Genomic DNA, 15,107 nt, shown 5'->3' with positions numbered 1-15,107 from the left:
CCATAACCAAAATTAACAACAAGGCTGGCAATTCCCTCTTTTCTAACACAGTGAGAAAAGACTGGAACCTACTTCCCGTTGAACTAACACCACTCTCTTCCCTACCTCTCTTTAAACAGAAACTCAAAATACACCTTAAAACTCACTGGTTATGTCCATTCTGTAAACCTGACTAACCTTTGCTTACACTAACTTATTTCTTCACCTTACTAAATTCTCTTATATTTTTTCTTTAAAACCTTCAGGAAAACTGAACTGGTGATCACAATTGAACATATTGGCAGACCCTTTCCTGCTAATTTCTGTAAAATCTACTCCATAATTGTATACTAAAGTTATGTCAATTTTATTACAGTAAATGAATTCATCACATGACCATTATGATTTTCTATACTAGTGTAAATACCAACTTTTCCTCTATTTTTATTGTTGTTTCATATATATTTTTATTGAACTTCTTTCATTTACTATGGTACAACAATGATTTCTATGTTTATCTTATAGTTCTAATGATAATCTAATTTTGCTATTGGAGCTTTTCTCCCCGGGCCTCTACTGAAAATGGAAATGTATCCAGCTAGACTAGCCCGGTCAACAAATGTAAAATAAATATATAAATAAATAAAATAAATCAAAGTGGGTGTTAGGAATGCAGGAACAGGGTTAAATAATCAGATTACTGGCACCTGAAAGGATGCCCTGTCTGCACGATAAGCTTTATGACAAAATACTGAGAAAGCTAACACTATCGAGAATGCAACAAAGACAGCACACCAAAACAAAAGAATTGCAGTTTTTCTGTTGCCGAGGTACAGGGAGTCCATCACTGTATGCTACCAGTACACATTCAAGCAAAGAAGATTGTACGGCCAATCCCATTTGCAGTATTTATGGCCTGTATCATAGAAAAGAAGAGAAAGGGGGGATTTCTTTAAAGCAAATCACAGAATGAGCATAATAAAAGAAATGTATGAGAGACTTAAACAATTTCTAGGCAGCAGTAGTGTAAGTGAGGTCAGCAATGCTCTATCAATTGCGTGAAAAGTTGTCAATATGGCAAATAACTCCATCACTTACTAAGCACCTGAGTTAAAAACAGTGCTACTTCACTCAAGTACCAAAAATATTTCACCTATCTGTCAATGAAATAAAACAAACCATGCAGTAGCTATGTCAGTGTAGAGAGACAGCAGAGTGCAAATTGCAAACAATGGAAGGAAATACAACTCTAAAGAGACAACAGTATCAAGAACAAGGAGACATTCTGTTCAACAATGCAAATGTCTACCTTATATTGCAGTGTTACGTGAAAAAGCATCTAATAACCAAGGTGTCCTATCAGCCAGCTAAGCTACGGTCAGTAAACCGAGTATCTCTCTTTGCACAACAGCATAGATTAGTGACAAAAATTTAAATTTTGAGTCTTGTGTTTAGTCTGGATAGATTTATATGAAATGGTAGGCCATCAGAGACACTGAACTTTGAGTGTATGCAGGTAGATGCAATGAACTCCAGCTGTGCTCAATAATTGTACAAATCTGTGCAAATCCATATCTAGGGAGAAATTCCTTAATTGGTTGAAAGTGTTCCATATGGTGCTGGCCGGCTCAGACAAGTTACTGGATGAGATGAGGTTATGGACTGCCTCATAGAAGACTTGACTATAGAAGAGTGAAGAGGAGTGGGTGATTATATGTCTCCAACATATTTTTGCTTCTGAAATCACTTAAAAGGAGTACTTTATATGTTGGCCAGTTCCATGGGTATTTTATGGTTTGTTGTGGCTAGTGTATGAAAGCTAATGTTTGAGGTTATACTGCTTAGCAGGGAAGGTTAATCTAGCTGTCTCACCATTAGTAACCTAAAAGAATGATGTTTAGTCATTATTTGCAGTATCTCCCCCCTCACATAAACAAGGATAAATATGTGGCTGTAATTGAAACATAAGTTCACAAGCCTTCAGTAGTGACAGGACAGTTTACAACACGGAGAGATCATGGAGCTCTGCTTGGTCTTTTAAAAGTAGGGATTGGGAACAACTAATAGTTTGCAGACTGCACAATTACATGCATTCATGGAAGGTGTACTTCACAAGGGCAGTTAAGAGTCTTGGTCTTAACCAGATATTGCTATAAAAAAATCAGACTTCAAAGAAAGTAGCTCAGGATTACAAGAAGAGAGGCCAGACTAGGACAAAACACAATTTACTGAACACTATGCACCATGAAAGTTGTCAGTGACAAATTATGGAAGTGGGCACAAAGGTTGTTGATGGACTATTGAATGGAGACATACTTTATTTTGCAGGATCATAGCTGATCTTTATACTGTGATACAATGTGGGCTTTTTCCCACTTCTTGGGTATATCTTCTGTTTGGTCATGTGACAGTTACATTGGCCTGAAGTTTAGTAGTTTGTTGTCAAATGGTTGAAAGTTCTAGACCATAGGGATCTGTGCTTACTTAAGGTGTATTTTGATGTTTTTGTGGCTGTACATGCCATGACTCATAAACAGTGTATCTCTTGTATTGAATGCGGCTCCAATGTTCGTTATCAAGTTCAGAGTCAAGGGTGGCCAAGCCAATCCTGGAACTCAGGTGATACAAGGAAGAGAAACTAGCCCTGAATAGCAGGCCTGTGTATCACAGAACATGCACTCACACATTCATTAACATTTTGGCATACACACCTATTGGCAAGAAGGAAGATCAGAGTTTCAAGAAAGGCATGGTTTTAGGATTTGAAAGGAAACTGGAGCACCCAGGAACAACAATAACAAGCACAGGGACACTGTCCAAACTCCAAAAAGAAAGACCACATAGCTGGGACCTGAACTGGAAAACCAAGCTGTTTGTCAGTAAGCATAATCACTGTGTCACCCAATTATTGTGTATTTCCATGGTGTAGTAGCACTATGGATTTGGAATCAGGAGTTCTGAGTCCAGATCTCAGTGGAACCTAATACACTTTGACTTATAGGTTTCAAAGTTATGCTGCTTGTTAGGATTTGGCACTCTCACTGTCATAGCCCAAATTAATTTCCCATTTAAGGAATTGCAATGTTTTTGGCAAGCAGTTAGTGCAAAGAATCAGTACAATGAGCTATTAGTAAGTTGCTTCTTGTAGTCCAGGGTTTAATTTTATCAGCATACATTTGCCTGTTGTGTGACTGAGCAAATTACCTGCCAAGCAATACTCCAGAGAAGTTGAGAAATTGGGTTAGGATCACCAATGGCCTATTGGATTACATGCCTGCTAACTAGCTATGAACTAGTGAACTACTGTGAGGCCTGCTGGCTGAAATGCTTTAGACCTACTTGCTTACTGTGTTGTTACTGGGGATTTTCCCCAATTGTAATTTGAGGTAGACACAGTTGTAAGACCTGTTAATGCCTATTTTATTTAACATATCCTGCATCCAGCATTATTAGCCATTGTCTTCACTAGAGTGAAAGATTTTCAAGAAGCTATTGATACAGAAATGCTTTCGATTCCAGTGTTGATTGAATTTTCTGCAACAGAAACATAAACATTCTCAAACTATCCATCCTTTTTCCTCTTTCTGATCTTCAAATGGTGAACTATATTCTGGAGTCTGGACAGAGTCCATAGGGATCAGGCTACTATAAATGGAAGGGTGACCCCCCCTAAAATGAGCTCATGCCACCACCCCACCACCCCCATATTCGAGGGTATTTTCTATAATGAGATTGTTTGATTCCCTGCAAAACTGCCGGTTGAACTTTTAAAGACTAAGAAAATGCAAGATGCATTTAGGTAGGGAGATTTCCAGGTCCAATACACACAGCTATAAAACCAGAGCTGTAGCTTACTGTTTATTAAATCTAGGGTTTGAACATTGTGCAAGGAAAATTTACATGAAATAACTAGTTTATATTTTTACATGAAATAACTGGTTTATATTTAAATTTTTTGCATATTGATGTGTTTGGTGTGAGGCTTCACACAAAAAGTGTGTCTATATCTGACTTACATGGCAGGGACAGACTAACTTTAATGTAAGGATTTGAGGGGTGTGGATGGGACCCTAATATCTGAACCAGATCAAGTCTTTATAAAAGTGGGGATCATGTCAGGAAGAAGAATGCCAAGCAAGGTTTTTGTTTACCCCATGTTATTTCTTTGTTGACTGAAGCATACATCATGACCACTACATTCAGCTCTCTGTTTCCCATTTTTTTACATTGGGTCAGGATTTTGTGTCATCTCTATCTGTCTCACTACAGTGTGTCACTCTCCTGCCTTATATGACAGTCATGCCTGACTGTCGCAGGTCTTCTCTCATGCAATCTATCTGTTGGCTGGACATTCTTCTTTCTTTCCCTCATCCCTGTCTTTCCCAGATATTCAGTACCTCATCATTTCTTGCTTTCCTGCAAATGTGACTGAACCACTATAATCTACTCCACTTAGTGTTCTCTGCATCTTTGGGTTCTGCTTTGATGTCCTCACTTCTTTATCTGTCCCAGAAATTGCATCATGTCATATATCTCAAGCATTTCATCTCCATCTACTCAAGCTTTCTCAGCTGTTTAACCTTAACTGCCCAGGTTTCTGTGCCACACAGAAGCAATGGTTGCATTATTGTTTTGTACACCTTACTTATAAGCATTCTTCTGTTACATTCTGCAGTACCTTTGATTCTAGCTTTGACCTCCTCATTCAGACTTCCTTTCTCCTCATTCACCCCTCCCAGATACTTGAAGCTAGTAACTTATTCTTCTGGTTTTCCCCCATTTGCTGTCATGATAATTATCTTGCCTGTATTCAGTTTCATTTCATGTGTTTCACTTTTGCATTTTAGTCCTTATCATTTGCTGATGGCCTAGATTTGAGACATGCCTAGATCTCTGTCTGCCATGGGGCACTATTCACCCATATTCTTTTAAATACACTGTTAAATATTCTTGTTGTGATGTTTATATGGTTAAAGTTTGGATTAAGGATTGTAAAGTTAAGATGAACGGCTATATTCCGGACCCCATTCCTATCCATCATGTACTAAAGCTGTTTTTTCCAAGTGTAGAAAAAAATAGAACCTAGACTGTGGGTCAAATAATGTCCCTCATTCCAGTGAATATGTGTGAAAAGGAAAGATAGTACTGTTCAACTAAGAAGGATCATTTCTGCCTAGCTTTGCTTCATGTTTGAACCCCCACCCATTCTCCAACAAGGACAGAAGCAAACACTGAAAGATTTCAGTATCAATCCATCCCTTTCCTATTTATTCTAAAACTAACCCCATGTGAAATGTATTAATATTGCTAGTGTTAGATTTTCCAGACTGGCTCTCAAGTCCTGTTTTATTGTCTGTCCTTGAGTATGTGGACACATGGCAGCTCTAAATGTGCTAGCCAGCTCAAGGCAGAAATACTTGTTTTCCTGCAGAAAAATTCCTGTAGCTGTACACTTGTGTACCATGATGTTGATTTTGCTAAATGTAAGGGATTTCAGTCTGGCAGAGAGACACAGGATATAAGCGATACACATACTCAATTTCTCCGGATGCAAAAATCTTGCATACAAACAAGGTTGTCAAGAGCACACACATTATGTCCACGATACACACAGACAAATTTAGGCTGAGGCACTAAAAAGCAATCTTCACAAACCTCAAAGATTTCCTAAACCTATAAATAGGGACATCTGTCCTTAGCAATTTCCAAAGCACTCACCAAAAGCTCACCAAACACCACTCATATGCAACCCAGTAGAACCCCAAAAGCAAAGCCCATAAGGCAAGCAAACATATTACCCAGGATTCTTTTCATTGAGGATTCTATTGTATGACACTCAGATGCCCCACCCACCAGACTGAACAAGGAGAAGATAACAGTTAGTCGCTTATCTGGAGGCAGGAGCCACCATGTTACACATGTACTCACCTCACTACACCACAGGTACGAATATGACTCTGTCATAGTTCATGTGGGCGTTGTTGACGTGAGACGTACTTCCCTAGACTATATGAAGAGAGACAAACCTTAGACATTCTTCCCTTGACTATACGAAGAGAGACATTGTTGATCACAATAAATATGTGTCTTGGTCAGGTATGTGCCTTATACTGAGCAGCATTTTACTTTCATCAAGGATGATGTCACAATAAGAGCAAAAGATGACCAATTTTAATAAATGGTTTAGTTTCTGGTGTCTTTCCAGGGGGATTTGATATTTGTTAGCAAAGGATGGTTTGCACCTGTCTCTCCTAGGCTTCCATATATTGGCTACAACTTTAACCACCCCCAAAGAGCCTCTTTATAGGTAATGCCAAATGGACATATCTACTGATACAGCAAATAGAATCCAAGGAAACCTAAAGTTGTTACTGCACAATGCTAGGAGCCTGAACAAGAAACTCTACACTCTACAAGCTCTCCTCACTTTGGAGAATGCAAACATCTGTGCCAATACTGAGATGTGGTTTAAATCAACAGAAAGTACTCTGGCAGTACAAGGCTTCAGTCTCTTCCACATATTTAGACCATCAACTGCACAGACTGGGGCAAAAGTTGAGGAGTCTTGCGCTACATCAGCAACATCAAACAGAATGATGTCCTAGAGTTTATCCACGTGCAATTCACCATAGACAAAGTCCCATACCATATCCTAGCAAGCTATAGGTCACCCTCTATGTCCCAAGAATCCCACAGCTCATACCTAGACCTACTGAAACATTCGCCATTAAACTAAATTGGTGGGAGACATTAACTACTCCATTATAGGGTGGGAAATCTACACTACCTCAAACTCACAGGCACAATGATTCCTGGACTTTGTTAACTCAAATACCTTTGACCAAATAGTGCGCATACCCACTACAGGTCAAACATACTGGACTTGGCACTCACCAATATTGGACAGCACTGCAACACACCCCCACCACACCCCACCCAGTGTCACATCCACAGTGGTGTGATCAGTACACAAATCTATCTCCTTTGACATAAAAATCAACTGTACAACCTCAGCAAACCATGAAACAGTTAGGAACTATTTCAAAGCAAACTATATCCTATTAAGCAATAGTCTGTCAAAATTCAGTGCCCCTCTCAACCCTGCGTTTACAGCAACCTATGCAGAATTGTTCATTGAAATGCTGTACAGCCATGTAAATGGCTGTATAGAGGCTATTGTGTCTACTAAAAATAAGCCCAAAACACACTCTAAAATCAAACCATACTGGTGGAATCCTAACCTTAATAGGGTATATAGCAAAAGGAAAAATGTCATGGCTAAAATCAGTAAGAGCACTCCTATTAAACAAAACAGGAAACTAAACTGACTAATTAAGCCTAACAAGACCAATTGCTAGGTCAAGATAGCTCACAGGGTAAGGAAAACCAAAATGCCACAACCTCAAAAGCAGCACACAACAGTGGGCTGAACTGGTGATCCGTGGTGCTACCTTCACTGAGCAGAGTGACATTGAGAACCTGTTGGCTGACAGATTCAGCTAAAATTTCATCTCCCTCTCCTACTGCCTCCTCACCTTGAAATACCTACTAGCATACCCCCCACTCCATTATTAGCATGGAGGAAGTCATTAGTGGCACTCGCTAAGACCAAAAACACAACCTCATTGGGCCCTGTTAATATCCTGGGATGTCTCCTAAATAAGTTGAAACATGACCTATCAGGACCATTTGAGTCACTTTTCAAGTATAGCCTCAAAACAGGCTTTGTACCAAGAGAAAGGAGGACTGCAATGATTATCCCACTTCACAAGGGTGGACCATCAACTGACCCTGGAAGCTACTATTAGTCTGACTACTCTAATATGAAAAGCCATGGAACTAATTATCATGGAAATGATCAATAAAGACATGCACAGAATTCAGGTACTGGACCCAACTCATTCTGGCTTTGTCACAGGAAGATCATGCATACTATTCCTGGTGGACTTCTTTTAGAAAGTCACCAAGTTAATAGATAAGGGGAAAATGGTACATACTTCCTACTTGGACTTAGATATTCAATACAATACCCCACTTGAGTATGTTGACAAACTCACCAAACTGGGCATAAACTGCTACATAACACATTGGATTACCAGCTGGCCCACAGATAGGACCCATAAAATCAGGACTACTGAAACCACCTACATTAAGGGACCAGTCACCAGTGGGGTACTTCAGGGCTTCACGATGGCACTGCTCCTATTTGGCACCTACTTCTCAGAGGTAAAGGTTAATGTCAAGAGTCTTAACTTGACCAAGTTCACAGATGATTGCAAATTGGGAGCTAATACAGATTGCATAATGATGCAAACATCTTACTAGAGGACCTAACAGAACCAAATGACCGGTGCCAAAGTCATGGATTAAAACTCAATGCCAAGAAATGCAGTATAGTGCCTTTTGGGAAAACATCCACCCAGGCTCATTACTGCATTGATAAGACACTCCTAAAGAGTTGACCTGGCTGTCAGGGATCTAGTAGTAAATGTAGACAGTAGTCTGGCCTTTGACCAACATGTGACCAAGGAAGTGAAACAAATCATTCTTTGTCGCCCAACTTATAAGCGATAGCATGGCATTCAGATGAAAGGAAGTTATAGAGCCACTTTATTCAGCCCTTATCAGACCAATGATCAAGTATAATTCCCCCTTCATCACGTACCTGACCAGACGTATGCAACAGTTGGAGCATCCACAAAGGTTCCTTACCAGGACAATCCAGGTTATGAAAACCTTGTCCTACACAGATCACCTTAATGCCTTATCTCTGCACTGTCTCCTACAGGAGAATCCAGGATATAAACACAGTTGTCCTATATTGATTGCCTTAAATTAAAGCCCTATCTCTATACTCAGCCTCCTACAGGTCACTGAGAGATGATTTACGTTTGGTATATAAGGCATCCTTGAATCCAGCTCTGATGAACCTTTTCTACAGTTTCAAAATGAACAGCATTAAAGCCGTAAGATATAAGGATTTCAGTTTTGCTTGCAACATAAATAGGACATGTTGGCAAGACAGATATGTATCTCAGAGGATCCCCATGCTGTGAAACTGGTTCTCCATCCATGTGAAGCAGAATCCACCCCTAACTCTGCTTAAGTGTAACCATGACCAATGGTTGGGAATCAAAAATTCACCCTAGGTCTGCCCTCCATGTCCATGATGGACAGAGGAAGACAGTAACTATACCCAAACTAACAAATGCCCCCCACATAAACTTTAGAAACTTAATAATTAACATAACCCCTCCTAATAAATGCCCATGATACACATGGGCACAATTAGGATGGGTTGCATGGCTCATCTTATAAAGACCCTGGTGGTTTTTAGCCTAGAATAATATCTGTGAATCTTTGAACCTACTTTATTTTGCTTTTGCGTCATCTTAAAAGTACTCAATTGTATTTATTACTGCTTGGTGTAACTCATTCTAAGCCTTTTAGTTTAAACACTTGGGCTTCAGACCAGTTGTTTTACATTGAGAGGGTTTGTGGTCTGCACTGTAGTGGCAGAACAGGTAGCTTACATCCTTCTAAGTTGGGAACTGCTGATTGAGGGCTCAGTGTCTGTTATTCTAAAAGTGTATTAATTCTGGTTTAAGCACTTGGGCTTTCAGGCCAGTCATTTTACATTAAGAGGGTTCGTGGTCTGCACTCTTGTGGGAGGAGAGGCTGGACTCTGCCCTTCTGAGCTGGGAATTTCTGGTTGAAGGCTTATAGTGCATGCATATCTGAATTGATTCTTACTGAAATTGGTAAACGTTGTTTGCTGTAACATAGACTAGATCCAGGTCTGCTGAATCTAGCTTTGTTTGTATAACTTGAGCACTAATCCAGGCATTATTTAAAGTATTCAGTTGTATTTATTATTGCTTGGTAGTAACTTGGTTAAAGTGTAGCTATCATTCTAAGTCTTTTGGATTAAGCACTTGGGCTTCAGACCAGTTGTTCTACATTAGGAAGGTTTGTGGCATGCACTGTGGTGGCAGGACAGGTATCTTTCATCCTTCTAAGCTGGGAGCTGCTGATTGAGAGCTCAGTGTTTGTTATTCTTAAAGTGTATTAGTTCTGGTATAAGCACTTGGGCTTCAGACCAGTTATTTTACATTAAGAAGGTTCGTGGTCTGCACTCTTGTGGGAGGAGAGGCTGGACTCTGCCCTTCTGAGCTGGGAATTTCTGGTTAAAGGTTTATAGTGCCTGAATATTTGAACTGTATCTTACTGAAATTGGTACACCTTGTTTGCTGTAGCATAGACTAGATCCAGGCCTGCTGAATCTAGCTTTATTTGTATGCTTGTTATTTCCCTGGAATGCTAATTCCACCTAAAACGTGGCTTCTCAGTGCTTCTGTGGATCCCTAGTGATATCTGCATTGCTTACTGTACTTATTTCCTTGCTTCGCTTGAAAGAAAGTTACTGTTTGTCGTTTTTTGTATTTAAGTTACCTGTAACACATTGCACTTGTTACCTGGCACTTGCTCAATGAAGCAATTATAAGTCAGCACTAAAAATTAAAAGCACTACACCCTCACTCCCCATTGGCCATTGTTTTCAATTATAAAGGAATTCCCAATATTATTCTAGCATGTCCAAAGGTCAGTTGTCAATCTCCTCTCCGGTCCAGCTGGTGAATATGGGAATCTTGAGGCAATGGTACAACTGCCTCATGTACACAGACAACCGGCATAACCAGTCAGGAGGAGAAGGAAACCACACTCACTACAATTCCAGTCTCACATAGACCTACCACGACAGCAAACCAAACACATAATCATACAAAAACATACTCAGAGGCTCTAAATAAAGATCTGCCTAAGCAGCAGAGACCTCCAAAGCAGACACCCAAGCAACCGCTACCCCAAAACAAAACATGTGCAACACATATCTCACAAAGCCAGTGTGCCGAACAGTCACAGCCCTTAAGGCTAAACAACACACCTGATACACTTGGAATAGGTGACTCTATCGTCAGGCACACTGACGTCCCGCTCACCAGGCTGAACAAGGAGAAGGTCATGGTGAGCAGCCTGTCTGGCGCTAGGATCCGCCACATAACACAAGCACTCAGGTCACTCCAAGGCAAGTACAAATATGACTCAGTCATTGTCCATGCTGGTGTGAATGACCTGAGACGTACCTCCCTGGACTACATGAAAAGAGACATAGAGGAGCTCTCTGAGCATGTAGCCTAGGCTGGTATGACCCTGACCTTGAGTAGCATCTTACCCTCACCAAGAATGATGCCACAATATGAAGACAAGATGATCAATTTCAACAATTGGCTTAAGTATTGGTGTCATTCAAAGGGGATCCAATGCTTGTCAGCTTGGGATGATATGCACGACAAGCCACGATGCTTTGCTAGGGATGGCTTGCACCTGTCACCCCTGGGCTTTCGGATATTGGCAAAGGCTCTTGCTACCCCCATAGTGCCTTTTTTAGGCAAGGCTCAAAAGACAAACCCACCTCCATAGGTATCACAAGGGATAAGAAACTAAGAGTAATGCTACTCAACGCCAGAAGTCTAAACCTCAAGATGCACACACCCAAAACTCTCCTTAGCATGGAGAACATCGATATCTGTGCAGTAATAGAAACCTGGTTCAGGACTCCCGAGAGCACCCCAGCGCTACCAGGTTATACCTCATACCATGCTTTTCGGCCCCAAAACTTGGACCGAACCACAAAAGGAGGGGGAGTATCTATATTCATCAAAGATACCCACACCTCCAGGTTGGTGGCAAAGCACGAAGCATCGGAGACTATCCATGTGCAACTAATAGTGTGTAAAACTGCCTTCCAGTTTATAGCCTGCTACAGACCACCCTCCCAAACCCAGGAACCCCACTTGGCCTTCCTGAGAACACTGGAAAATATGAAGGTCTCTCCGAATACCATTATATTGGGCGACTTCAACTACCCAAACATAGACTGGGAGCATTACTCTAGCTCCAACACCCTTGCCCAAAGGTTCCTAGAATTCATAAACTCAAATGCTATGGAACAACTTGTTACCACTCCCACAAGAGGGGAAAACATACTGGACCTGATCATCACCAACATGGGGACTCTATGCTCCAGACCAGAAGTGTATCCCTCACTGGTAAGATCAGACCATAAACTGATCTCACTGGATATTCACATCCCGACCCCACCCCCTGCCCAGAAAACCACCGTGAAAAACTTCTCTAAAGCAAATTTCACACTCCTCAAAACCGAGGTGGAATCCTTCAAAGCCCCCGGGCCTGTGGAAAATACGGCCCAGACCGCAGAATCCTTTATAAATGCATTCTATGAACACCTTCAGGAATGCATGGATCATGCAATCCCAAATAAAACCAAGACCCAATCCTCCAAAGGCAGACGACCTGTCTGGTGGACCCCAGCCATAAACAAACTATACAATAGAAGGAGGAAGCTACTACATGATAGAGCAAAATCCCAAAAAGGGAAGGCATCTCTGATCAGTATTAGCAAAAAACTAAGGGCACTCATAAAATCGTCAAAGGCCAGCTTCGAGAGAAAAATTGCACAGGACACTAAGGATAATCACAAGGCTTTCTTTAGTTATGTTAGGAACCTGGGTGGGAATTCCCAAATATGCTCAGAATTAGTCCAAAATGACAAAAAATACACCGAACCCACAGACATTGCCAACATCCTAGCTGACAGGTTCAGCACAAACCCCCCCCCCCCACCGAAAGGGCAAATATCTATCCCAGCAGAGTGCTGCCCCCCTGACATCTCAGATGCTCAGGTGGGAGCCGCCCTCTCCAAAGCAAAAAACTCAGCATCAATGGGACCAGACGGTGTCCCAGGCTGCATCCTACATGAACTCCAAGAAGAGCTAAACCCAAACATAAAACTACTGTTCAATCTCAGCCTTACTACAGGATATGTACCCAAAGAGTGGCGTACAGCAACAGTGGTCCCTCTCCACAAAGGTGGTGCCTCAACGGACCCTGGAAACTATCGCCCCATAAGCCTGACTAACTTGGTCTGCAAAGCTATGGAAAGGATCATCATGGACCTCATAAATAAAGATATTGGGGACCTACAGACACTGGATCCTACCCAGTTCAGCTTTGTTAAGGGCAGATCCTACCTCTTAAACCTGGTTGACTTCTTTGAAACAGTCACCAAGGCCATTGACGAAGGGAAGGTGGTCCACATAGCCTATCTGGACCTCGCAAAAGCCTTCAATACAATACCCCACTCGGGCATTATAGATAAGCTCACCAGCTTAAATATAAACCCCTATGTCACTAGATGGGTTGCAAACTGGCTCAAGGACAGAACCCACATGGTTAGAATTGCTGGAGCCATGTCAGACTCCAAACCAGTTACAAGTGGCGTCCCACAAGGCTCAGTCCTGGGACCTCTCTTGTTTGGTATATATTTCTCGGAGGTACAGGCCAACATGGAAGGACTGTGGCTGACCAAGTTCGCAGATGACTGCAAACTGGGCGCCATAATCAACTCTCCAGCCGACACAAGCATCCTCCAAAAGGGCCTCATAGAAACAGACAACTGGTGCCAGAGCCATGGCCTCAAGCTAAACGCCAAAAAGTGTATAGTCATCCCCTTTGGCAAAAACAAAGTGCCCACAAATTACCACATAGGTGGTAATCCATTAAGTACAGAAGAAGTAATTAGGGACCTGGGGACCCAAGTTGATAGCAATCTCTCATTTGACAACCACGTGGCCAAAGTGGTTAGAAAAACATTTTATATAGCCCACCTAATCATGAAAGGATTCACATCTAGATTAGGGGAGGTCATCGTGCCTCTTTACTCATCCCTCATCAGGCCCATAATCGAGTACAATGCCCCTTTTGGGATGTACCTTACCAAACACCTGCAGCAACTGGAAAGACCCCAAAAGTACCTCACCAAGAGGATCAAAGGGCTCAAACATATGCCATATGCTGCCCGGTTAAAGAAACTCCAGCTCTACTCAGTGGCATACCGCCTGCTCAGAGGTGACCTGTGCCTGACGTATAAAGCCATGTCCAACCCGGAATTAAGGGACATGCTGCACCTCAAAAATCCAAATCCCATCGAGCTACACGCTCGAGAGACTTGAACCTCAGCACTGAAATAAATAGGACATGCTGGAGGGACAGATTCATAACCCAGAGGCTCCCTTCACTCTGGAATAAAATCCCAGTCCAGGTTAGGCAGAGTCCCTCATTGACTCTGTTCAAGAGGAATCTTGATGAGTGGATGGGAGATCATAGGTTTACCCCGGGTATCACTTCTGTGTCACTGTTAGACAGAGGCACAGTATACTAACCTCGAAAAAGGGAATAGCAAAATTAATTTAAAATGGGTGGCGAAAGCCAAACATACTCTGGCTAGGCTTATAAATGCCCTAGGGCAGATAGCCTAGTATGAACCTATGAACCTATGAACCTATGAACCTCTCTTGCAGAGGGATTCCATCTCACATTTCCCTAAAAAATCTGAGATTATAATCTAGATGTGAGATTTCTCTACTCTCTAAATGGGCTAAGGTCCTTGCAAAAGGTAAAAACCTGCCAGTTAGTGCAGGAAAGTTGAGGATGTCATTCTTTTAAACAATGTTTTTGAATGAGGAGATGATGAATTATTGTTTAACAAGACAGAATTTTTCTTGCAACCTGAGCTGGCAGCTAACATCCCTCTGGTTTGAATTAATTTATTAGCATCAAACCAGAACTGGAAAATAGTTTCATCCAGTGCTGAGAACATTTTTGGTATACATGTTAACACATTTGTTTTAGAAACAAAGGGCCTGATGTTTAATTAATGGTATTAACTTAATATTTGCTGATCTTTTAATTATGTGAAATTTTCATAGATATTTTTAATGCATTAAGCTATGGGAAATGGAGTGCTTCTGAGCTGAAATGAGTGATGATTGGTGTAAAATGAACATGTAAATAAAAACAAATAGACGGAAGGAGGCAGGCAGCCAAAATGTTGGTAAAAACCACGCAATAATGAGTGGAAATAAACGTATTTTAACGTATAACAAGTTTATTAGCACAAGACACGTTTTCGTCTCACCAAAGTGGGAAACTTCTTCAGAAAAAAATGTAACTGTCACTAGAAGCTTTTAAAAATTTTAAAAGTTCCG

The sequence above is a fragment of the Protopterus annectens genome, chromosome 2.part0 (genome assembly GCF_019279795.1).
Source record: "Protopterus annectens isolate FY-2018-M chromosome 2.part0, PAN1.0, whole genome shotgun sequence".
NCBI lineage: Eukaryota > Metazoa > Chordata > Ceratodontiformes > Protopteridae > Protopterus > Protopterus annectens.
The sequence above is the reverse complement of the archived record's forward strand: the minus strand, read 5'-3'. Positions refer to the sequence as shown.